General features: G+C 43.5%; 2 pseudogenes across 2 annotated transcripts; one reads left to right on the top strand and one right to left on the bottom strand.

Moving 5' to 3' along the window:
• Positions 1-16,611: 16,611 nt before the first annotated feature.
• Positions 16,612-20,767, top strand: LOC148894530 (uncharacterized; annotated as a pseudogene). Its single transcript, XR_016115706.1, has 4 exons — positions 16,612-16,720; positions 17,242-17,747; positions 18,269-19,135; positions 19,225-20,767. The product of XR_016115706.1 is annotated as an uncharacterized LOC148894530 (transcript).
• Positions 20,768-21,291: 524 nt separating this feature from the next.
• Positions 21,292-22,940, bottom strand: LOC148894529 (uncharacterized; annotated as a pseudogene). The gene is made up of 2 exons (XR_016115707.1): positions 22,812-22,940; positions 21,292-22,247 (listed from the first exon to the last, which is right to left on the bottom strand). The product of XR_016115707.1 is annotated as an uncharacterized LOC148894529 (transcript).
• Between the last annotated feature and the right edge of the window lie 2,121 nt (positions 22,941-25,061).

The following is a 25,061-nucleotide window of genomic DNA, read 5'->3' as shown; positions in this document are numbered from 1 at the left end:
AAACTCAGGCAGCTGAGGAAAGAGAAAGAATCCGCATTTAAAAGCGGCGATCGAGCAGTTTACAAACTCGCCCGAAACAGGCTGACGAAGGAAATTAACATTGCAAAGAAAAGTTATGCGGAGAGGCTCAACAAACAGTTCTCCGCTAACGACTCTGCATCGGTGTGGAATGGCCTGAAAGCAATAACAAATTATCGTTTACCTTCCCCCCAAGCAGTGTACAACAATGGTATGGCTGATGAGTTAAATACATACTTTCGCCGATTTGAAAAGGACACCACGATTTCCCCGGTCTGCCCACCATTACCAGAAACTACCGTATCTCCGCCCTCTGCCCTACAGATCCACGAACTGGACGTTAGACGGCTCTTCAAGCAGCAAAAGATCAAGAAAGCTGCAGGACCTGACAGAGTGTCCCCCTCCTGCCTGAGAGTCTGCGCTGACCAGCTGGCTCCGGTCTTGACACAAATCTTCAACAGATCCCTGGAGCAGTGTGAAGTCCCATTCTGCTCACCTTGAAGTAAAAAAAAACAAACAAAAAAACTAAATAGCAAATAATATGACAACACAAAGACACATACACACACAAAATCATACATACATTCTTCAGCACTTGCTGTACCCTATTTGTGACATGAAGCCAGACAGTAGAAATTTCTCACTGAATATACATGGCAATTTTCTCCTGATCGAGAACCACTTAAGTTTGTTGACAACTTGCCATGAGTATGTGGGTGACTGAAATAATCTCAAGTAAAAAGTAATTGTAGCAAATTTGTTTGTTTGGATGGATGGATGGAAGGATGGATGGATGGATGGATGGATGGGCGGACCTGGGAGGATGGGGTTGGATGGACGGATGGATGATTCACCCTACTGAAATAACAAATTTGCTGAAATTATTTCTGGGAGGAATCCTCTTTGTTTCAATCTTTCCAGGATACTAGTTTAGTTTTAGTGTTTTTTTTTTTTTGGGGGGGGGGGGCATTTCCAAATATACACTAGTGAGAGTAATTCAAAAAAGAACAGCATCCAAAAAAGTTACACGTCATTTTATTTTTAGATAAGCAATGCATAAATATATAGCCAAAATGGAATGAATGAAATGAAATGAATGAATACAAAAAATAAGAATTACGCTGATGAGCTATTTTTAGAGCCGGCCTATGTTCTACTAATGTGATCCCTCGGGCTACCTTGTGTCTGAGGACACCACATTCCATATGCTTCCATTGTAGAACCCTGATTCTGATGTGACACTGAGAGCTATCTGATTCTATCTCCCCAGCCTCCTTCATGCTGCCATGAACAGCCCAAATGTGGCAATTGAGAGGCAACAAATTTGAACATCACATAGTCACTTTTTCCATGCAGTCTAAACACAGTTTGAAAGAACCCAAGCCGCAACTCATCGCCCCATCAATGGAGTTTACCTTGAAGTTGCTAGAATTGACTCAGGAGCTGGCGATGCCATCAACCATCTTATCAAGAGCAGTCTGATCATGTTCAAGGTCATGAGACTTGTCTTTATCCAAGATGTAGTCGATGATCTCTTGTCCAACCTGAAGACGACGGCCCACATCTTTTTGCAGGAGCTGGGCTAGGCAGCTCTCCATGTTGGACTCCATCAACCCAGCCTTGAAGTATCACCTTCTCTGCCTTTGTCAGTCTTCAGAGATAAAAGGTTGCCAGAGGTCCTGAGAGGTAAAAGCTTGGCTGGTAGTTTGGAGCCCAGGAAAACAATTATCCAAAAGCGCTGTTGTTCTTGTGGAAACTAAGCACACCAGCAGGCTAGTGGCTTTGCCCTCAGGACTGATGGAGCCTTGGGAATGGCAGCAATGCACCATGTGTGGCTGGGTAGCAACTGAAGAAAGTAAAGCCTCTAACTTGGGGTTTTACTTAGAGCCAAAGCATGGTTTGGAAATGTGTTTTAGAGGAGCGGCAATCAAAGCAGCAAAAGGAGAAGGATGGAGGGCAGATTACATCTCAACGTGTTTTCCTGGGATCTGGCCTAGAAAGCCATGGAAAAGCAGAAAACAAATTAGAGAAAAAAACATTGAAAATAAATTCTCATCATGAGTTAGATGCCTTCTACACGTGTTCCCCTTCCTGTGATGGCTTCACATGCTCAGCTGCTGCCATGGAAACACAAGAGAGCTGCGATGGCTAAAACGTTCAAGTTCAAATGAATATGAACACAAGACTAAAACAAACTGTCACTCCCCACTCACTCACTCACTCACTCACTCAACTCATTCACTTTTGCCCTCCGTGTACACATGTCAGACACCTTTCTTTGTATTGTCTTAAGATGATCAAATTGGCTAAATCTTATCAATTAATATATTTTTCAAATACGTACAGTATTAAGCAAATGTTAAAGAAATGAATAGCAGGTCATTTTCAGATCTACGTTTTATAACGTTATTTCACATGCAACTATATCACTGCGGGTGCAGCTTCAGAGTGAATTCAGTACACATTCCTTACTGCCGTTAATTTACAAACACCACAATTCGAGAGCTTTCGATATGCATAGATAAACTCCTACAATACAATACACGATTAAGTGTCACCGCGAGTTTAGAACGGGTAAAAAAAGTCAATATTACATCAGAGTTGGACTATACCAACTCTATTAATTATTAAATCCGGGGAAATGTCAAGTCCCACGCAGCACAATAAATGTCTTACAAAATTACGAGACAACGTGAATATCGTGCCCTTGCCTTTGTCAGTGTTTGACATTTGTGTGTTGCCACCCAACTTGTGTGCGTTTGTACGGTGTTAGCTCAGGTCCTGCTAGCCCGCAAACAGATGATCACATAAATTCACCACTCCCAAGCCCGGATAACTACAGAGGGTTGTGTCAGGAAGGGCATCCGACATAAAAGCGTGGCCAAAACTAACATGCGGATCGAACATCTAAAGATGGAGGACACTGGTTTGATGTGGCGACCCCTTTAATGGAAAAGCCGAAAGGAAAACAACTTAAGAAGGGTCTACTTGCATCAAAATCACCACTAACAATTCTCGAGGCATACCGCTCCCAGTAAGAAACGGCTGGCGAGTTTATCTTTGCAAGACTGACTGTGTGTGAGGAATTAAAAACACCAAGGCTTGTCTTCTCGATAAGCGCTCTCTTTCAATGATACGTCAGCGCCCAGGGACAGCACAAAGAAGCAAATATTTCAAGAAATCAAGCGAGAGGTGTGGACTAACTACTCAAATTCCTACCACGATCTGTTTGAAGGCTGCGTTTGGTCTCGGCAAATGAGCATCTTTGGTTGTTTTCGTCTGAGGCCTAGAAATGGTCTTTTTCTCAGTCTCCATTCGGAATGCTGCCTGCAGCACAAGAATTGGATTGTCGCGCGCATGCGCAAAGGCTAGAAAGATGATTTTTGAAAATGTCGCATGGCCAAGCGGAACCGACTGAGTTTTTTTTTTAATTCAAATGGCATGCAAACATACAAAGCAACAGAAACAAACAAACAACACTGCAAACAAAACACAACAAAGGTAAACAAAACCATTGGTTTTGAATAGCTCGTGGAGCTTTTAGAAGTAAATCTGAGGTGTGTCTCAGCAAAACTTTCTGCATACTTAATATTTTCCAAATAGTTGGCAACATACATTAGGTGACATACTCGCATAATTGCGTAAGAGACAGTAACATACATTAGGTGACATAATCGCGTAAGAGACAGTAGCTGATCGCACAGGAAATAGAAGTTCCTGACAGCCAACATCACTTTTTGTGTTTCTTGACTGACATCAGAAAAAGGTTTTATAGCATCTACAATAGCCAAAACACGCAGTATAATAAAACACCAATAAAAATGACTTCACGTCACGCCAAGACATCTTACATTGCTGGAGAATCCAAACAATTGCTTCAGATTCGGAGAATATGCTTTCTTGTTACACATCCATTCATGATTGGAATACAGAAGAGAAAGAGTAAAGCATACATGTTTGCAATCAATTAAAGATTTACTGTATACTGTATCCTATGGAGCCTGGGGGCCCTCTACTGGCGGCTTCAGGATGCAACACGGTTCTCAGACAAAAAGCTGTTGTTACGTCACAGCTGCGCGCTGGCATTCTATTCAGGCACTCTCTCGAACTGTCACGTAAGTTATGTAAACGTTGCAGTTTTGGTTTTTCATCCATGTACAGTATTTAATTGTGTTGCATCCAGATATCTTCATTGCTTGCAACAATCACTGTTTTTCATATGATTGTACATGCTGGCGTTCGTGGCTTCGTGTGAATAGAACTTGACGATTTAGCATTGGTTGGTTGCATTTTTGAAAGGAAATAGTCATTAAAAAGTGTAAAGACGTTTTTATTTTATGCACAACTTTATTTTTCACTTCACTACTGTACAAAAAAACATGTTAGATACGCAATCCATGAACCCAATGATGAAATTACATGCCATAACAAAGATGCCCCACTTACGCACCCCCCCCCCCAGGATCGGTTATATCGATATTTTTTTCGACTCCTGAGAATATCGATATAATGAGACTTTACTGTACATATATTTATATATATATACACACATATTACATACATATATATATATATACATACATACATACACATATATGTGTATATATATATATATATATACACATATATATATACATATACATACATATATACATATACACATATATATACATATATATATATTATATTTATATATATTATATATATTTATAATTATATATATATATTCTTGATCCAAGATGGCGCCGCGGATGGCAGCCTCGGTGACAGGCTCCCTAGTATTGTTCCTGGTTTTGTCATTTTCATTTGTTTTTTGCGATCCTACGCGACTCAGTTACACGAGGGAAGAGTTACTGAGCATTGGGGAATCCACTCTTGGACTATTTTCACCGACACACATAAATCTACAAGGTTTTTCGGGGCTGCTCGCGAGCGGCGTAGCAGCTCTGTACGGAGCTTTGAGACGCCGACGTAGGAGGGGGAAGCGAGCCGGCGTTCTCGTCAAGCTTCGGCAGCGTGGATTTCGAACGCCGCTCCCATCGATCCACCTCGCTAATCTACGCTCACTACCAAACAAGATGGACGAACTTCTGCTTCTCACAAAGACCAATAAAATGTTTGCCCGCTCTGCTGCGCTGTGCTTCACTGAGACTTGGCTCAGTGACCGCCACCCGGATTCCGCACTACACCTACCCGGATTCCGTCTCCTTCGGGCCGACCGTGATACGGAGCAATTGGGGAAATCCAAAGGCGGTGGACTATGCTTCTACATCAACGAAGAATGGTGCACCGATGTCACGATGCTCGACGCACACTGCAGCCCTGGTTTGGAATCGCTGTCTCTCAACTGCAAGCCATTCTACTCGCCACGTGAGTTCGCTTCCTTTATTCTCGTTGCCGTGTACATCGCGCCACAAGCTAATGCTAACGCGTGTATACAAACGCTAGCGGATCATGTAAACCATCTCGAACTAAAATATCCAGAATCACCCCTGATCATTTTGGGCGATTTTAATCAAACACGTTTGAACCGTGAACTTCCCAAATATAAGCAGCATATTGACTGTTTCACCAGAGGAGAAAACATTCTAGATCATTGTTACACAGCACTCAAAGGCGCATACCGGTCTGTTGCGCATGCAGCATTGGGTCTTTCTGACCACTATTTAATCCACTTAATTCCCACATACAAACAGAAACTCAAATGTGTAAAACCGGTAGTCAAGACAGTTAAAACATGGACAGATGAATCAAAGTTATCGCTACAAGAATGCTTAGACTGCACTGATTGGAGTGTCTTTGAAACTTCAACGGGCACATTGGATGAATACACAGACACTGTAACATCATACATCAGTTTCTGTGAGGACATGTGTGTACCAACAAAGTCCTTCCGCTCATTCAACAACAACAAGCCATGGTTCACTCCCAAACTCAGGCAGCTGAGGAAAGAGAAAGAATCCGCATTTAAAAGCGGCGATCGAGCAGTTTACAAACTCGCCCGAAACAGGCTGACGAAGGAAATTAACATCGCAAAGAAAAGTTATGCGGAGAGGCTCAACAAACAGTTCTCCGCTAACGACTCTGCATCGGTGTGGAATGGCCTGAAAGCAATAACAAATTATCGTTTACCTTCCCCCCAAGCAGTGTACAACAATGGTATGGCTGATGAGTTAAATACATACTTTCGCCGATTTGAAAAGGACACCACGATTTCCCCGGTCTGCCCACCATTACCAGAAACTACCGTATCTCCGCCCTCTGCCCTACAGATCCACGAACTGGACGTTAGACGGCTCTTCAAGCAGCAAAAGATCAAGAAAGCTGCAGGACCTGACAGAGTGTCCCCCTCCTGCCTGAGAGTCTGCGCTGACCAGCTGGCTCCGGTCTTGACACAAATCTTCAACAGATCCCTGGAGCAGTGTGAAGTCCCATTCTGCTTCAAACAGTCTACTATCGTCCCAGTTCCAAAGAAACCAGCACCCTCGGGATTGAACGACTATAGACCTGTCGCTCTGACGTCTGTGGTCATGAAGTCCTTTGAACGCCTCGTGCTGAACCACCTAAAGAACATCACCAGACCTCTGCTAGATCCTCTTCAGTTTGCCTACCGGGCAAACAGGTCTGTGGAGGATGCAGTCAACATCGGACTGCACCACATCCTCGACCACCTTGACAACACAGGAACCTACGCAAGGATCCTGTTTGTGGACTACAGCTCTGCGTTCAATACCATCATCCCAGAACTCCTCATCCCCAAACTTCTCCAGCTTGGTGTGTCCCCCACGATCTGCCAGTGGACCCTCAGCTTCCTGACAGGACGGACACAACAGGTCAGACTGGGAAATATATCATCCACAACACGAACCACGAGCACTGGAGCCCCGCAGGGATGCGTCCTCTCTCCATTGCTCTTCTCTCTCTACACGAACGACTGCACCTCAACGCACCCAGCTGTCAAATTCATAAAGTTCGCAGACGACGGTCATCGGTCTCATCAAAGACGGCGACGAGTCTGCGTACCGACAACAAGTGGAGCAGCTGGAGCTCTGGTGCAGCCGTCACAACCTGGAGCTGAACACGCTCAAGACAGTTGAGATGATGGTGGACTTCAGGAAACATCCATCACCACAGCTACCCCTCACACTATCCAACTGCTTGGTGTCAACCGTTGAGACCTTCAAGTTCCTGGGAATCACAGTCTCCCAGGACATGAAGTGGGAGGTCAACACCAACTCTATCCTGAAAAAGGCCCAACAGAGAATGTACTTCCTGAGGCTGCTAAAGAAGCATGGCCTGCCACAGGAGGTGCTGCAACATTTCTACACGGCTGTCATCGAATCCATCCTGTGTTCTTCCATCACCGTTTGGTTCGGGGCCGCCACAAAAATGGACAAAATCCGACTTCAACGGACAGTTAGGACGGCGGAAAAAATCATTGGCACCGCCCTACCCACTCTCGAGGACTTGCACACTGCAAGAATCCAAACTAGGGCGCGGAAAATCCTACTGGACCCTCCGCACCCTGCCCACCACCTTTTCCAGCTACTCCCCTCAGGCAGGCGCTACCGATCCATGCGCACCAAATCCAGCAGACATTTAAACAGCTTCTTCCCCCAAGCCATTAACTCTTTGAACTCTTTCAACAGTAGCCAAAATAGAACTGTATAGTGCCACTTAGCAGTTTTTTTGACAACGATACTAGTGCAGCGTGTTCTACTGGAAACAAATTCCTTGTGTGTCCTACATACTTGGCAATAAAGATGATTCTGATTCTGATTCTTATATATATATATACATACATATACAGTAAAGTCTCGTTATATCGATATTCTCAGGAGTCCGAAAAAATATCGATATAACCGGGACTATCGATATATCTGACCCTGCGCGCATGCAATTTTCTCCTTGCGTTCATAGAAATAGTATCGTAATAAGCGGTACTATCGATATAACGAGACTTTACTGTATATATACACATATATACATATATATATATATATATATATATATATATATATATATATATATATATATATATATACACACATATATACATATATATATATACACATATATATACATATATATATACATAGACATATACATATATATATACATACATATATATACATATATATATATATATATATATATATATATACATATATATATATATATATATATATATATATACACATATATATAAGTATATATATATATACACACACACAAGTCTGTCGGCGAGTACAATCACCAGTCCCGGTGAAGAAATCGGGATTAATGTATATGCCCAGCTGCAGCAGAAGACGAAAGAATTTGACTTTTTTTCATTCGCACTGGATGAGAGCACGGACGTGCAAGACACAGCGCAACTGCCCATTTTTATTCGTGGAGTTAGCGGAAACTTTGATATATGCGAGGAGCTGCCAGCCCTACAAAGTCTCAAAGGCACTACCACGGGAGAGGATATTTTTGACCAAGTGTACCAAACCATGAAGAAGTTGGACCTGAGTTACAGAACTGTGATGTTCTGAAAGACGCATTCAAGCCCAACAGTCTCATTGACTTCTATGCCACCCTTCCAAACGACATACAGTGAGACCTCAACTTACGAACTTAATTGGTTCCCAGACAGAATGTGTAAGGTGAAAAGTGTGTATCTCGAGAAAAAAAAATCCCATAGGAAACCATTAAAATGGGAATAATCCGTTCCCGGGTTTCCATAAAATATACTTTTCAACTAAATAAGCTTTAAAACTACACACAACCTACCTTATCCTATGCATAATAAATGTGCTATGGTATTGTAATTAAAGAAATACACTGCATTGTATCATAAAGTCACTTTATTTACATTTGTGATGGTCATTGATGACTTGATGGAATGGCGTTGGAGGTCGAAGGTCAAAGGGACTTGCTGTTTGGAAAGAGAGGCACATTACATGAGGACTGTAATTAAAGAAATAAACTGTGCTGTAAAATAAAGCTGTATTTACCTTTTTGATGGTCATTGATGGCTTATGGAAGGAGAGTCACAGAAGGACTGTTGGTAACTTAACCTCTGGTGTGGCTTCTCTTTGCTTCTTTGGAGACTCCTCATCCTTTTTGCTGATTAAAAACCTCTTAATTGACACCTGTTGCTTTCTGACTTGTAAGGTGTTACGAGGCTGAGGCATCACATTATCATTCATCATGTTGATGATTGTCATAGCCAGTCTTTTCTGAATGGAACTCTTCGGTAAAAGCCTGCACATCATTCCACTTTGCCAACATTGCCTTCTCCTCCTCGCCCTCAGATGTTCTCGAACCATCCGTTACGGGCTTTAAAATCCTGAATAAGCGCCGAACTTCCAGGTTGGCGCATGGCGATATCGGCGTGAATTAGCCGTGCTTTCTCGCATAAAATAGCTTTACTCACGCTGTCGCCGGATAGCTGCTTTTCGTGAATCCAAATTAACAGAAGTTTTTCAACTTCTTCGGTTGCCCGAGACCGCCGCTTTAAGAGCATGGAAACACCTTTTGCAACAGACGCACCTTTGATAGCTTCTTTGATGCGAAGGATGGTAGCGATGGTTTACTTAGCATAGCCGCGCTCTGTCGCTAAATCACACAAACGCACACGTCGTTCGTGTTTTTCAATTATGTCCTTCTCAGCGACTATGATTTTATTGTGTTTCTTCTTGGGCTGAACACGAGCCTGTGGTGGGTTTTTTTCGGTGCCATAATCGTAAAAGTATAAGCAAAAAGCTGCAAGGAGGCGATGGACGTGTGCATTCAATGAGAGGGGGTGTGCAAAGTAGCGTCGGCTGGAGCGCTGTTCGGCTGCCGAAGATCACTCCGCCAGAGCCGAAGGTCGTGTGCTTTCGTGTTCTTCCGCAGAAGATTATGTATTTATGTATACACACTTCCACCGAAGTGCGTAAGATGAAAATAGTTCTTATTATGAGCCTTAATGTTCATAAATTTGACGTTCGTATGATGAAAAATTCGTATTATAAGGCGTTCGTAAGTTGAGGTCTCACTGTATATCCAAACATCAAAAAACACGCAATGAAAATGTCCAGTTTTTGGCAGCACGTATATCTGCGAGAAAAGCTTTTCTCGCATGAAACTGTTGAAATCTCCGATGAGATCAAGATTGACAGATGAACATTTGCATCAGTGCTTGAGACTGGCTGTAACTAGAATGGAACATGATATTCAACTTCTCACCAGCCAGATGCAGACCCACAGTTCACACTGATGAACATTCATAGGTAAGATCACTTTTCTGACTTGAATGTGTCATTCTGAGCATAAACAAATATAATCGTAATAAAATCTACTGGGATAAAATCCATCTTTACAGCCATACCGGTAGTGAAATGTATTGTGCTGTGTAGGTGCTGTATCACTTAGTTCACTTTCTCAACCTGCTTCCTTTGTTTTCACAGGGAAGTTGATGAGACCTGCAAACAGCGGTGTCTACAAGCCTACTGCAACCTACAAAAGGATTATAAGGAAGGAACACAAGAACTATAAAGGGCAACCGACGTCACTTTTTTGTTTTTTAACTGACATCAGAAAAGTGTTTTATAGCGTCTAAAATACCCAAAACACGCAGTATAATATTTTTATTCAAATGCAAAACACCAATAAAAATCACTTAAAGTGTCCAAAATCTGCCAAAAAATTGATCTGCGAATTGGGTATTTTCAGAAAGTCCGGCCCCCAGTTGGTGACTCCACGCCAAGACGTCTTGCATTGCTGGAGAATCCAAACAATGGCTTCAGATTCGGAGAATATGCTTTCTTGTTACACATCCAGTTATGAATATGATTCAAATAGTTCTGAAGAGGAAACCATACATGTTTGCAATCGATTAAATAATTATATGTGCCATTTTGAGGCAACATTGGGGGAAAATCTCTCACCCAAAAAAAAGAGGCACAAAATGGCGACCTCTAGTGGCCACCTGCGCTTCCACAGGCTGATAAATTCCTTATATGGAGCTTGGACTCCCTCTTCTGGCAGCTTTTGGCTGTAACACGGTTCTAGACCAAACATGTACAGCAAAATACATTGACGTGATGGAAGGACGCTACAATGTGTCTTTTTTCGGTCAGGGGGCGGTCCTTTTATGACGTCACGTACGGACTCGTCACCAACTCAATAACAAGACTTCCTGAATATTCAGAGCGAGTCTTAAAACGTAAAATATAGCTATAAGCGGTGGAATCTTATTAAAATACGCCCAGTAGAAGTCATTTGAAGCCATTTTACAAATTACGGACATAACTTGTCCCGAGACGTCGGTTGTCCTTTAAGAGACTGCTCATAAGTGTCAGAGAGATTGTGCTCTGACAACTGAGCTGAACTTTTATCTGTTAAGATAAAAGCCTGAAAGTTAATGTTCCATGGCTTTTTTTCGATGAAGAACCCAGAGTTATTTAGTACGGAAGAGGATTAGGGCCACTGAAGAAAAAAAAAAAATACGGTTGGCAAAATTCTGACTTTAATCTCAGAATTCTGACTTTAAAGTCAGAATTCTGACTTTAATCTCAGAATTCTGACTTTAAAGTCAGAATTCTGACTTTATTCTCGGAATTCTGACTTTAAAGTCAGAATTATTTTCGTTCCGACTTTAAAGTCAGAATTCTGACTTTTTTCTCAGAATTCTGACTTTATTCTCAGAATTCTGACTTTAAAGTCAGAATTCTGACTTTGTAACGTTCGTGGAGCTATTCATGTTTGGCCTCGTCAGCGTGTACAAGACGTAAGTGTGGCTCGGAAGAAAGGACATACAGTAATGTCATCACCTATCGACTTTTTGCGTGGCCGAGGAGTGTCGGAAGACATCCTTTCTGTCGTGTTGTCGAATAAGGCACACGTGAGTCCAGCTGTGCGTTAACGTGGGTAACTCTTTATTTAGCTTCCAATGCTGTGCTTCTTCCCAGTCACTCCCCCTCTGCTGGTCCTTGGCGCCTCCTGCTGACGTCATCGCCCAGCGCCACTGATCTTGTCAACAATCACACCACATCTCCCCTTTCTAGAATCATTGGATAGACTACCAATGATTCAACAGACCTTGAGGATTATTCTGCCTCGTGGTTGAAAGGTCTGCTCGTCCCTCAGACTGTGACAAGGGATCGCATAGGAAAAACAAACATATTTGAGACAATCCATTTGAAAACAATAACTTGATGGTCCATCTTAACTGATCCTCCTCTATGCTCTGTAATGGGCTGAACATTGTATGGACAAACAGAACAGCATGTACAGGTACATCTCAATATTCGGAATACACCCACCCCCGTTTTTTTTTTTTTTTTTTTTTTTTTTTTTTTTTTTTTTTTTTTTTTTAACGAACAACCCTGCAAGCAGAGCCTGAAAGTAGGGGGAAAATGGGTGAAAAAAAAGAAAATCACAAGTCCAACCTGGTTGGTTTCACCACGACTCTCCCAAACCTGGTCTTGGTAGTAGGAGTGGGTGGTGGTTCTGGAAGATTGTGCTGTAGTGGTCCCGCTGATGGACTTTCTGGATCGCTTCCCGAAGACTGCTCCGCTGCATCACAGCCACTCTGCTCAGGCGAGGACCTCATTGGGATGAGATGACGCCGGTTTCGTCTGATGGTCCCGTGAGGTCCCTCTACCAGATATGATCGTGGGGAAGCATGTCTTTCGATGATGGCTCCTTCCGCTCCTTGGTCCTTAATCCACACACACTGTCCCGGGTTGAGTCTGACGAGGTTCTGTGCACGATGTCGCGTGTTGTAGCGTTGTGCATCTTTTGTCCTCTTCTCATCTTCCTTCTGGATGATGGCTTCTCGGTCGGGGATGGCTGGGTTAAGCAGGACAGGAAGGATGGGAACCCTCGTGCGGAGTCTCCTCCCCATTAGAAGCTGAGCGGGGCTGTACCCGTTTTCAAGAGGGGTAGCCCTGTACGCAAGCAAGGCCAGATAGGGGTCATCTGCTTTTTTCAAGAGGCTTTTGATCGTCTGAACTGCACGTTCTGCCTCGGCATTGCCTTGAGGGTATCGTGGGCTACTTGTAATGTGGCGGAACCCATACGACTCCGCGAACTCTGTGAAGACTGTTCCGGAGAACTGAGGCCCTCCATCCGAAACCAAAAGGTCCGGGATCCCATGGCGTGCATATATTGATTTGAGGTGGCGGATTACCTCGTTCGATTTTGTGGAGGCCAACAGAGCTATTTCCACATACCTTGACATGTAGTCTACAACCAGCAAGTAGGTCTTGTTTCCGAGCATGAACAAATCTGCTCCTAGCTTTTCCCATGGTCTTCCTGGGTACGGTGATGGAATCATTGGCTCTCTGTGGTTCAGTCTCTCCTTGCAGCATGTTCGGCAGTTGAGAACCAACTCGTTCAGCTGTTGGCTTAGCCCAGGCCACCACACCGCCCGCCGCGCTCGTTCTCTACACTTTACCACGCCCTGGTGACCTTCATGCAGTTTAACGAGAACATCATTTCTCATGGTTGAAGGTATGACAATTCTCTGTCCCTTCAGTAGGATTCCGTCGTGGACTGTGAGGAATGCCTGCTCTGATCTGTACAGCCTCAGTGCCGGTTCATTGGGGCCTTGTTCAGGCCAGCCTTCTTTGCACAACTGCATCACACGTGCACACACGCTGTCCCTCTGCAGCTGCTCTCTCAGCCTTTCGAGGTAATTGGTGGTTGCCGGGAGGTTCTCCATCACCATGTCGACGTAGATGTTCGTATCTTCGAGCAATTCTTTGTCATCTGGTGTCGCCCCCTTCTCCACTGGAGCTCGAGACAGTGTGTCAGCTGTCAACAGGCTTTTTCCTGGGACGTGAGAGATGGAGTAAGAGTAGCGCATGAGTCGCATTCTGAAGCGTTGTATCCGTGGAGGTAATGTATCCAGGGCTTGGGACCCCAGGAGACTCAGGAGAGGTTTGTGGTCCGTCTCCATCAAGAAATGCTTCCCGATGAGAAAGTTACGAAACCTCTCGCAGGCCCAGGTCAGCCCCAGAGCCTCCTTCTCCACTTGAGCATATCTCTGCTCCGTAGATGTGAGTGAGCGTGACACGTAAGCTATTGGTCTCCATTCTTCCTCCCACTTTTGGAGAAGAACTCCGCCCAACCCGTACGACGACGCATCTGCAGAGACTTTACTTTCTCTGTTGGGATCAAACATGGCCAGCACCGGTGTGGACGTCAGCGCGTCTTTTAAATCTTGAAAGGCTCGTGCCTGGTCGACGCCCCACACCCAGCAGTTCCGTTTGGACAGGAGGTCTCGGAGAGGCTTGTCTCGATCTGCCAACCCCGGCACAAACCTCCCCAGTTGGTTCATCATTCCGAGAAAACTTCTCAACTCTGTTAGATTTGTTGGTTCCGGCATCATCCTTACTGCCTCAGTTTTAGCTGGGTCTGGCCTGATGCCGCTGTCTGAGATCACATGGCCTAGAAATGTCACCTCTGACTTCGACAGTTCACATTTTTCCACATTGAGAGTGATGCCTGCCTCCTGGATTTTCTCCAAGGTAGCATGCAGGCGGGCATCGTGCTCCTCCTGCGTCCTGCCCCATATGAGCACATCATCCATGAGGCAAACAACACCGTCCAGCCCTTCTGTAACCTCTGTTACCATTCTGTTTTGAAAGTGTTCAGGGGCGGAGGCTATCCCAAAAGGTAGCCTCTTGAAATAATAGCGTCCAAATGGCGTGATGAAAGTTGTAAGCTTTGCGGAATTAGGTGTTAGGGGTATTTGCCAGAACCCCATTTTTGCATCCAGCTTACTAAAAACCCTGGCTCCAGCCAGCATGCCGAGTGTTTCCTCCACTGATGGCAGGATATACTTTTCTCTGCAGACTGACTCGTTGAGTTTGGTGAGGTCGACACAGATTCGTACAGCACCTGATTTCTTGGGCACTACCACGATGCCAGCGCACCAGTCTGTTGGCTGCTCGATTCTATTTATTACTCCGAGTCGTTCCATGCGGGATAGCTCTTTCTTGACTTTGTCCATTAATGGCAATGGAATCCTCCTTGGTGTTTTTAAAGAGAAAGGTTCAGACCCTGGTTTCAGTTTGATGTTGTACGGCTGCCGCATCTTTCCGAGTCCAGTGCATATTTTTGGGTAGTTGTCTTTTAATGACTGCATAGTGACGCTGCCTAGGCGTGCGACGAGCCCCAGCCTGCAGCTCACAGATCTCCCCAGCAAGGCAGTATGCACATGACGACTGATGTAAACATCCTCCATCACCTCCTTCTCACCTTTTCTCAGCGGCAGCTTGGCGACGCCCACAACCTCAAGAGGGCTGCTCCCTGGTCCCAGGAGTCGTTTTGTTGCCTTTTTGAGTTTAGGGAGATTGTTTTGATACGTGACCTTGAATGCTTTGTATGGCAGAACAGTGACGTCGGCGCCAGTATCGATTTTAAACATCACACTGCGCTGATTTATGTCGATCTTGACCATCCACGGATCACGGTCTGTCACAACACTGCCAAGGAGAACTGCTTCCTCCCCCTCGTCTTCCTCATCTCCTGTAATTTCATGCGTCGATTTGAATTTACATACGCGCTGAAAATGTCCCTTCCGCCCGCAAGCATGACATTTCACCTCATGGGCCGGACAATCAAATTTTGGATGAGAAGGAGAGCTGCCGCATTTCTGGCACACTGACTGTGCCCCCCTTTCCTTTCTAAAGTGAGTACTGTGGGGCTTGTTTGTCTGGCTATTGGCACAGTTGGGTGAGTTTTTAGCCGTCTTTAATTTGCTTTTGAACACTCTGTCAACAGATTCGGCGCCACTTGCCTCTGAGTTGGTGTCCCCCCGCAGATAAGGCTGTTGCCTCTTCACCTCCTCACTTTGCCGTGCTATTCTTATGGCTTTTTCAAGGGTCAGATCCGCATCCAACTGCAATCGTTCGGACAATCCCTTGTCCCGTAGTCCGACTACAATTCTGTCTCTGATCAGTTCATTGCGTAGCGTCCCATAGCTACAATGCTCTGCCAGGGCATACAGTGCAGTGACAAAGGAATCCACACTCTCCCCTTCCTTTTGATAGCGCATGTTGAATATTGCACGCTCAAAGATGACATTTTTCTTCACAACGAAGAAGTCTTGGAGTCCCCTCCGCACTTCTTGATACGTGCACCGTTGAACCTCCGTCAGATTCAACCCGCGTAAAATATCATCAGCCTCGTCACCCATGCAGTAAATAAGTGTGTTTACTTGATTTTCTTCAGAACTCGCTTTAAGGTTACTTGCCAGGCGAAATCTTTCAAATCTCCTGATCCATTTTTCCCACTCCTGCGGTTTTGAGAAGTCAAAGGGTTCTGGCGGCTGGATGTTGAACGTGGCGCACGGCCCCGCGGTGACGACTGGTCCCGCAGCCTGCTGTGCACCTCGCGCCATGGCTCCATTAGCCCGTGCCGATGTTCCATCCTCTACGTCGCTCATGTTGCCTTTTTCTCTCCGCCGCGTTTCCAAAATATCCTCTTCGCGCACACCACGTCAACTACAGGACTTCTGACACCATGTCGTGTTGTCGAATAAGGCACACGTGAGTCCAGCTGTGCGTTAACGTGGGTAACTCTTTATTTAGCTTCCAATGCTGTGCTTCTTCCCAGTCACTCCCCCTCTGCTGGTCCTTGGCGCCTCCTGCTGACGTCATCGCCCAGCGCCACTGATCTTGTCAACAATCACACCACACTTTCTCTTTTGGAGGAGCAGAGGGTGAGTAAACAGTGTGTTGTGTTTGTTTCGTTTAATGGCTGTTGTGTCCATAGTTAACGTGCTCCGCGTAGCTGATAGCTCCGTTGCTAGCGCGAATATCATAAATAGATGCACCCGCTTTACAGTCGTGAATAAATAGAAAGTAACTATTTAAGTTGGTACTATGTCACCGTGACGCCACATAACGTTGTTTTTAACAACACCACTGCTGATTTCGCACCCCATCGTGTGGAAGACAGTGACAGAGAGTCACTGTGAACTCATTGTGAACTGAACACACTTGATTAAACTGTCGCGTCGAAGAAAGTACAGTACTGTATGCGCACACGACCTATATTGTATTTACTTTTAGACTGCTTCACGAATATGAAGTTACTTACGTTTGAACTAACACTATCATAAGCGAAAACATTGTTAAAAACAACTATATACAACAAGCATACTGTCATACAGTCATGTTTTCAAAATGCCCACTGGTGTTTTTGTCAGATTGTAATTGTCATCTTAATTTTCTTGTGCAGATAAAGTGACTGATGTTCCATGGCTTTTTTTCGATGAAGAACCCAGAGTTATTTAGTACGGAAGAGGATTAGGGCCACTGAAGAAAAAAAAAAAATACGGTTGGCAAAATTCTGACTTTAATCTCAGAATTCTGACTTTAAAGTCAGAATTCTGACTTTAATCTCAGAATTCTGACTTTAAAGTCAGAATTCTGACTTTAAAGTCAGAATTCTGACTTTATTCTCGGAATTCTGACTTTAAAGTCAGAATTATTTTCGTTCCGACTTTAAAGTCAGAATTCTGACTTTTTTCTCAGAATTCTGACTTTATTCTCAGAATTCTGACTTTAAAGTCAGAATTCTGACTTTGTAACGTTCGTGGAGCTATTCATGTTTGGCCTCGTCAGCGTGTACAAGACGTAAGTGTGGCTCGGAAGAAAGGACATACAGTAATGTCATCACCTATCGACTTTTTGCGTGGCCGAGGAGTGTCGGAAGACATCCTTTCTCTTTTGGAGGAGCAGAGGGTGAGTAAACAGTGTGTTGTGTTTGTTTCGTTTAATGGCTGTTGTGTCCATAGTTAACGTGCTCCGCGTAGCTGATAGCTCCGTTGCTAGCGCGAATATCATAAATAGATGCACCCGCTTTACAGTCGTGAATAAATAGAAAGTAACTATTTAAGTTGGTACTATGTCACCGTGACGCCACATAACGTTGTTTTTAACAACACCACTGCTGATTTCGCACCCCATCGTGTGGAAGACAGTGACAGAGAGTCACTGTGAACTCATTGTGAACTGAACACACTTGATTAAACTGTCGCGTCGAAGAAAGTACAGTACTGTATGCGCACACGACCTATATTGTATTTACTTTTAGACTGCTTCACGAATATGAAGTTACTTACGTTTGAACTAACACTATCATAAGCGAAAACATTGTTAAAAACAACTATATACAACAAGCATACTGTCATACAGTCATGTTTTCAAAATGCCCACTGGTGTTTTTGTCAGATTGTAATTGTCATCTTAATTTTCTTGTGCAGATAAAGTGACTGATGGAGGGTGCAACCCAAACAGTGGCTGAAATTCCAGATTTGGATGACTTGATCAAGCTATGCTTTAGAATTGGATTCAGCAATAAGGAAATACTTGCAATTTTATCACATAATGCTCAAATTATTTTAAGTGTTCGGACTCTGAAAAGGATATGCAAAAGACTAGGTCTTTTTCGAAGAAAGAACCAATCAGACCTGGGAGATGTGTTGGCTTTTGTCCAGCACGAGATCCTGACGAGTGGACAGATGCATGGTTATCGTTGGCTACATCTGCGTGCCATTCACAACGGATTTGTTGTGTCACAAGATATAATGAGACAAATTATAAAATTGGTTGACCCTGTAGGCGTGGGAATAAGAAGAGCACGACGCCTAAGACGGCGGCAGTACAACTGTCGAGGGCCAAATGCTCTTTGACACATGGATGGCTATGACAAATTAAAACCCTATGGGATTGGCATTCATGGCTGTATTGATGGGTTTAGCCGGTATGTGCTCTGGGCGGACACAAACAGTGACCCTAAGGTGGTTGCAAGTTATTTTATAAAAACAGTTTCATGCGTCGGTGGATGTCCAGAGAGGATCCGTGCTGACAGGGGCACAGAAAACGTTTGTGTCGAACAGATGCAAATGTTTTTGCGTCGGAACCACTCAGACAATTTTGCTGCGGAGAAAAGTTTCCTCTATGGAAGAAGTACAGCCAATCAGCGCATTGAAGGGTGGTGGTCCACCCTTCGCAAACAGAGTGTACAATTTTGGATGAATTTATTTCAAACTCTTCAGGATGATGGCCACTTTACAGGAGATTTTCTGGATAAAAGTCTTATCCGGTTCTGCTTTCTTAATCTTGTGCAGGTCAGGTAGAATAATGTTTTTGGGCCTTTTTTCTTTAATTTTATAAATGATATAAATATCATCCTCAAACAATGCTGCTTTTTGTTCAGGACGAGCTGGATGAAGTTGTGAACACGTGGAACTCACACAAAATAAGACGAAGATTTCACAATGATACAGCTTCCGGTCGACCAGTGATCATGTATTCATTTCCTGCGATGCACAGTGCCGAGGATCAATTAAAACCTGTTGGAACGGAAGAGATCACTGCATGTATGGAAGAGTGCACGACAAAAGGCGATTTTCCATGTGATGAAACTGTATTTGAACTGTGTTGTCTGCTTATGGAGGAAAATGAATGGCACGCACCATCAGATCCATTGAATGCGAGTGACTTGTATGTTAAGTTGAGGAATTACTGAAGTATATTTGACATGTGTACTGATGCAATCTTTGGACTTTGTACTGATGTGAAAATGAAACTTCAAATTTACTCCACAACCAGTTGTGTTTTTTTCGACTCCTCTGAATGGCACTCTTCAGCGGTAGGTTGGAAGTACATAGACATTTTTAAAACTTTGCCATGGCTCGAGCATGCCCTGTGACCCTTGTGATAGATCACAAGTGGATGGATGTCTTAATCGTGTTATAAAACCTCTCCATCCATTTTTTTATCTCCTTATCCTCAAGAGTCGTGAGGTGTGAGGTGTGCTGTATAGCCTATCACAGCAGTCATTGGGCAGTAGGCGGAGGACACCCTGAACCAGTTGCTAGCGAAGCGCAATGCACAGATGAACGACCACCAGTGCTCACAATGACAAGGACAATTTAGTGTGTTTTCCTTTAACCTGACACATGTTAGTGAAATATTGGTGCATCTGGAATAGCTGGAGACTCCAAACAGGAAGTTCAGAACCAGAATCCACCTTGCACCTCCGGACTGTGAGGTCGATGTGAGAATTATAAAGCCATTAGAAAATACCTGTAAAATGTTATTAAACCACCTTTTCACACAATATATTAACTTTCAACATTCATGTGGAGCCAAAAATTGAATGCAATGAAATCTTTAATTTTGAACAAAAGAAACATGCTCCTAACTAATACAGCAAAACTGTTGAAACAACCATCTGATGGTTATGCATAACTTCCTAGGCCTTTTTGTATAAAAAAGTCCACAGAACTTTACAGAACTATGACTGTAATATAACACAAAATGCAAGTGATTTGTATACAAACCATAAAACAGCAAAAATGCAAAGTTTGTTTCAACAAACATATTGATAACACAAAACAATATACTGTAATGTAGTGTAAAAGTAATGTCGTGCTGATGCAGCCTATGACAGTTTAGTCACAGTTTCTTGGTATTAAAAAGCTACACAATGTCCATCACCCAGATATTGCTTTCAAGAACGGCGTTGAATTCAGATCGGAAATCTGGGAAATTATCATAGCTGTCAGCAATATGCAGAACATTTCCACATGTGTGACCCACCGGCCTTCTACTAAACTCCGTCATTTCCTGAAACTCCACAAGAATGGCGTTGGTTACAACAAGATCAGATCCAGTACAAAAACGGAGAAACTTCTGAAGCATGAATTCATCCAATTCTCTAATGAACCTTTTCAGGTAATTTGCCACTTCCTTCTGCTTTGGGGTTAAATCAGTTGCAAATTTCAGCAGTTAGCAGACCTTTTTTGAGGTAGGTTGTAAGTCCGAGCACAACTTGTTTAGTTCTTCTGGACTGATCAGGACACGGTGGAGAATAACCTCCCTCCAGCAGTCAATCACAAACATGGGCTTTTGGATCAGCTCTTTGTGTGCTATTTCTTGCAATATATTGGGAAAGCTTTCAGCAGAGATTCTTTTTCTACAGCCGTAGTTATCAAGGACTTCCACAAGTTCATCTAGGTCCACTTCTGAAAAGTCCTTCATTGCTGCCGTCAAAACTTCACGCTCCTGGCTGCTCACAAACTGCAGAAAATGTGATTTTAGATCACTGTAGATCGAGTTGAAAAGCACCTGCTCGAGGAAAGGAAACGCAAGTTTGTTTGGGAAATAGCAACAATCTTGGTAACCCTTCACAAGGATTCTCCCAACTGCTTTCCACTTTTCTGCTGGAAAATCATGGCGAATAAATGGCACTTTAATTGTTGTACCAAGGGTGCACCGGTCATAGAATTGTTGCCAGAAGCATGTGAGAACATCTCTCAATACTCCAGATCCAATGCCAGCTTCTTCTGTATTATCTGGGAGTATGCGTTTCACAATGAGTGATTTGTTCAAGATAGCATTTTCAGAAAATGCTATGATCATATCACTCAACATGTCAGTGTAGTGGACACTGATTGTCATCGCATCTTGTGGATCGGGTGGACTGTTATATATCAGTGTGATGTCCGCATCTCCCTCTGTGCTGTGTGAAGGACCAAAGGTTATTTCTGAATCAGAAGAAATGTTGAATGCCGTGTAGATTTCACTTGAATCAACAGAGACCTCTTCAATTTCAGGGTTGTAGTCACTGGCAACGTGTGACAAAACCAAGACTTCTTTGGATGCCGTGCTGTCATCATAGTGGTCATCTTTTGGCCTTGTTGCAATATAAAAGCGCAACAATGTAAGTTTTGCAGCCTCATACATATTGCCAATGGACTGGCAGGTTTCATCAGTGAGGAGGTTTTGTTTGAAAATCCACACCTCAAACTGAAAGTCCAATTCTGAGCCTTTAGGAGAAATTCCATCAGGGAAAAACATTTTTTTTTCCTTCATTGAGAATGTCTTCTAACCCAGCTTCTGTGGACATTTGAAGTTTTCTGGTACCCCCTCCCTGTTTCTCCCTCACCTGTTTGGTTATTTTTCCATCACTGTGTATCCATCCAATTGCTACATTTCTCGTTGTTTTCTGCCTCCTTGTCTGTCTTGCTTCTTGTGTCTTTGACGCAGTGTCTCCTTCTCGCTATCGTTCCTGACTTTCATTTTTTCACGCAATTTTTCCAAAAGTCCATGTTTTCTTTTAGTTGCGAGCTGTTTCGTCTTACAAAAATTGAAGAGTGCAATCCGGTCTCCATAACAAGGGACATAATTGGCAAGGGTGGAATCGTCCATCAGTGAGATGACATCACCGTCAATCTGCAGAAGAACAAGAAAAATAAATAAAAAAAACCTTCAATCATCATAACATATAATCACTTAATTTTAAAATATGAAGCACACATGCAATACTGATCTCAACAATTGTAAATCAAACACACAGGCATATATGTTGCAACTATAAAACGTTGAAAACTGTTAATAATGGACAAAGGTACATTGATGCTTGAAAATGACGGGGAAATATTTGCCTTCCAACATGCAACTATCATAAATAAAGTCCCTATTCAGACAGCAGTTCATCAACTTTTGACTTCGTTGATGCGTGCGTGTGCCTAAACGTTACTTAAAATGATGTACACACAGAACTACGACAGAACGTGTGATCAGTGTGTTCAATTCACGATGATTTTAACTGCAGTGATTCTCCAACCGGCCACTGTCATTCATAAATGGTTACTATTTATTCACGAATGTAAACCGGGTGCATCCACTCATTATGCAGTATTCGCGCTAGCAACGGAGTTACCAGCTCCGCGGAGCACGTTAACTATGGACACAACAGCCATTAAACGAAACAAACACAACACACTGTTTACTCACCCTCCGCTCCTCCAAAAGAGAAAGGATGTCTTCCGACACTCCTCGGCCACGCAAAAAGTCGATAGGTGATGACATTACTGTATGTCCTTTCTTCCGAGCCACACTTACGTCTTGTACACGCTGACGAGGCCAAACATGAATAGCTCCACGAACATTACAAAGTCAGAATTCTGAGATTAAAGTCAGAATTTTGCCAACCGTATTTTTTTTCTTCAGTGGCCCTAATCCTCTTCCGTAATTTAGTTATTTATTTCATAGTGTTACTTATTTCCTGTTTTTTTTCCGATGAAGAACCCACAGACAGTTATTATTTATTTCATAGTGTTATTTATTTCCTGATTTTTTTAGGTGAAGAACTCAGAGAGGGTTATTTAGTTATTATTTCATTAATAGTGTTATTATTTGTTTCCTGACTTTTTTTCTGTAAAGAATCTGGAAAGGGTTATTTGGTTATGTGTGGCTTTCTGGAAAACCATTTTTGTAAGCTCCCTAAGATCGTCACACTTTTACTGTTACAAACGGACACCACCCCCCATCACAGAAGGGATAAGTTATGTGGCCCTCACAGGAAAAAGTTTGGGACCCCTGATTTAGAGAGAAACCTACATAAAAGATGGGTCCAACAAAGTGGTTTCGGCTTAATTAAAATATTCCTATTAACCTATTATAAGTCAAAACCTGAAAGAGGAATTACATCAAAAATATACAAAGAGTTGCAAGAATTGGAAGGAGGAGAAACAAAATATATAAAGAACAAGTGATCAGACAAGGGAGGCATTACAATCCAACCGGAAACATGGGAAAAAATAATAGCACAGCAAAGGAATTGTACATCTGCTCACTCTTCGAAAGAATTTGGGGGGAAGAATATAGTCAGATTTTTTAGAGTTCCGGCTCAAGGGCATTCGCAAGGATTGAGTATAGCTTGTTGGACATCCTGTGGGAACAACAAAGCATCACATTATCATGTGTTTTGGGAATGCCCGGTCATCTCCAAATACTGGAAAGAGACAAGAATGACAATGGGTAGGATTGTGGGAAAAGTGGTTCATCCAACCTTTGAAGCCCTGTATCTGGGACTGGAACCTGATTTAATCACAACTCTGCCCAGAAATACATCGCAAGCAAGAAAGGAATCACGAGGAGATGGCGAACAAAAGAACCCCCCAACAGTGAAAGACTGGATTAGGGTGGTGGGTGAAATTTATGAAATGGAAAATCTTACATTCATTGTCCAAGGCGAGCGAGAGAAATTTGAGAGACTGTGGTATACCTGGGAACATTTACAGCAAACTAAGTGCTGATAACGATATTTAAGTTAACCTATTAATCCCTCAACTGAAGATGGCGCCCCCCTGTGTGGCTGCCTCCACAGCAGCTCTTTCCTTTTCTACTTTTTCATTTATTTACTTTTCCGTTTTTGCTTTGTCTAATTTCGTTCCCTAAACCTACGGGGAGGAGATGGGCATCTTCTCTTTTGCTCATCGCCGTTATTTTTTACTTTTTCACCGCTCCTGTTAACGGGGAAACCACTCGCACTCGGAATCCCATTGTTTACAGTCGAGACCAGCTACTAGCATGGCGGGCTAATAGCAGACTAGCAGCCGCCGCACCGGACATCCCCGATGAACTGAAGAGGAGAAAACGAGGATGTCGGGCCGGGAAAGATCACCGCAAAAGAACGAGGAAATAGCGACACGTTCTCCCGTCCGTCATCATGGGGAATGTGAGATCGCTCCCGAATAAAATGGACGAGCTGGCGGTGCTAACGTGGCACCAGAGGGAGTGCCGGGAAGCCAGCTTGCTACTCGTCACGAAGACATGGCTATCGGCAATCACTCCGAACGCCCACGCAGAGTTGGAGGGTTTCCAACTCGTACGAGCGAACAGAAATGAAGGCAGCGGTAAGCAGAAAGGAGGGGGGTTGCTGTATTTGTGAACGACAAATGGTGCAACCCTGGGCACATCACGGTCAAGGAAGAACTCTGCACTCGCGACATCGACCTGCTAGCCGTTAGCCTCCGGCCGCATTACCTGCCGCGGGAATTCTCACACGTCATGTTGTAAACAAGCTGCAAACCCAGTCCCCCAACGCCTTGTTCATCATCTCAGGGGACTTCAATCACGTTTCCCTGAAATCCTCCCTCCCAACATTCACACAGTATGTAACTTGTGCCACCAGAGACAATAACATATTGGACCCATTTTATTCAAATGCCAAGGATGCATACAAACCCTCCCCCCTCTCGG

The sequence above is a fragment of the Hippocampus bargibanti genome, linkage group LG08 (genome assembly GCF_051943395.1).
Source record: "Hippocampus bargibanti isolate YZ-2025 linkage group LG08, ASM5194339v1, whole genome shotgun sequence".
Classification (NCBI taxonomy): domain Eukaryota; kingdom Metazoa; phylum Chordata; class Actinopteri; order Syngnathiformes; family Syngnathidae; genus Hippocampus; species Hippocampus bargibanti.
Note: the sequence above shows the minus strand (reverse complement) of the source record. Positions and strands in the feature narration are given on the sequence as shown.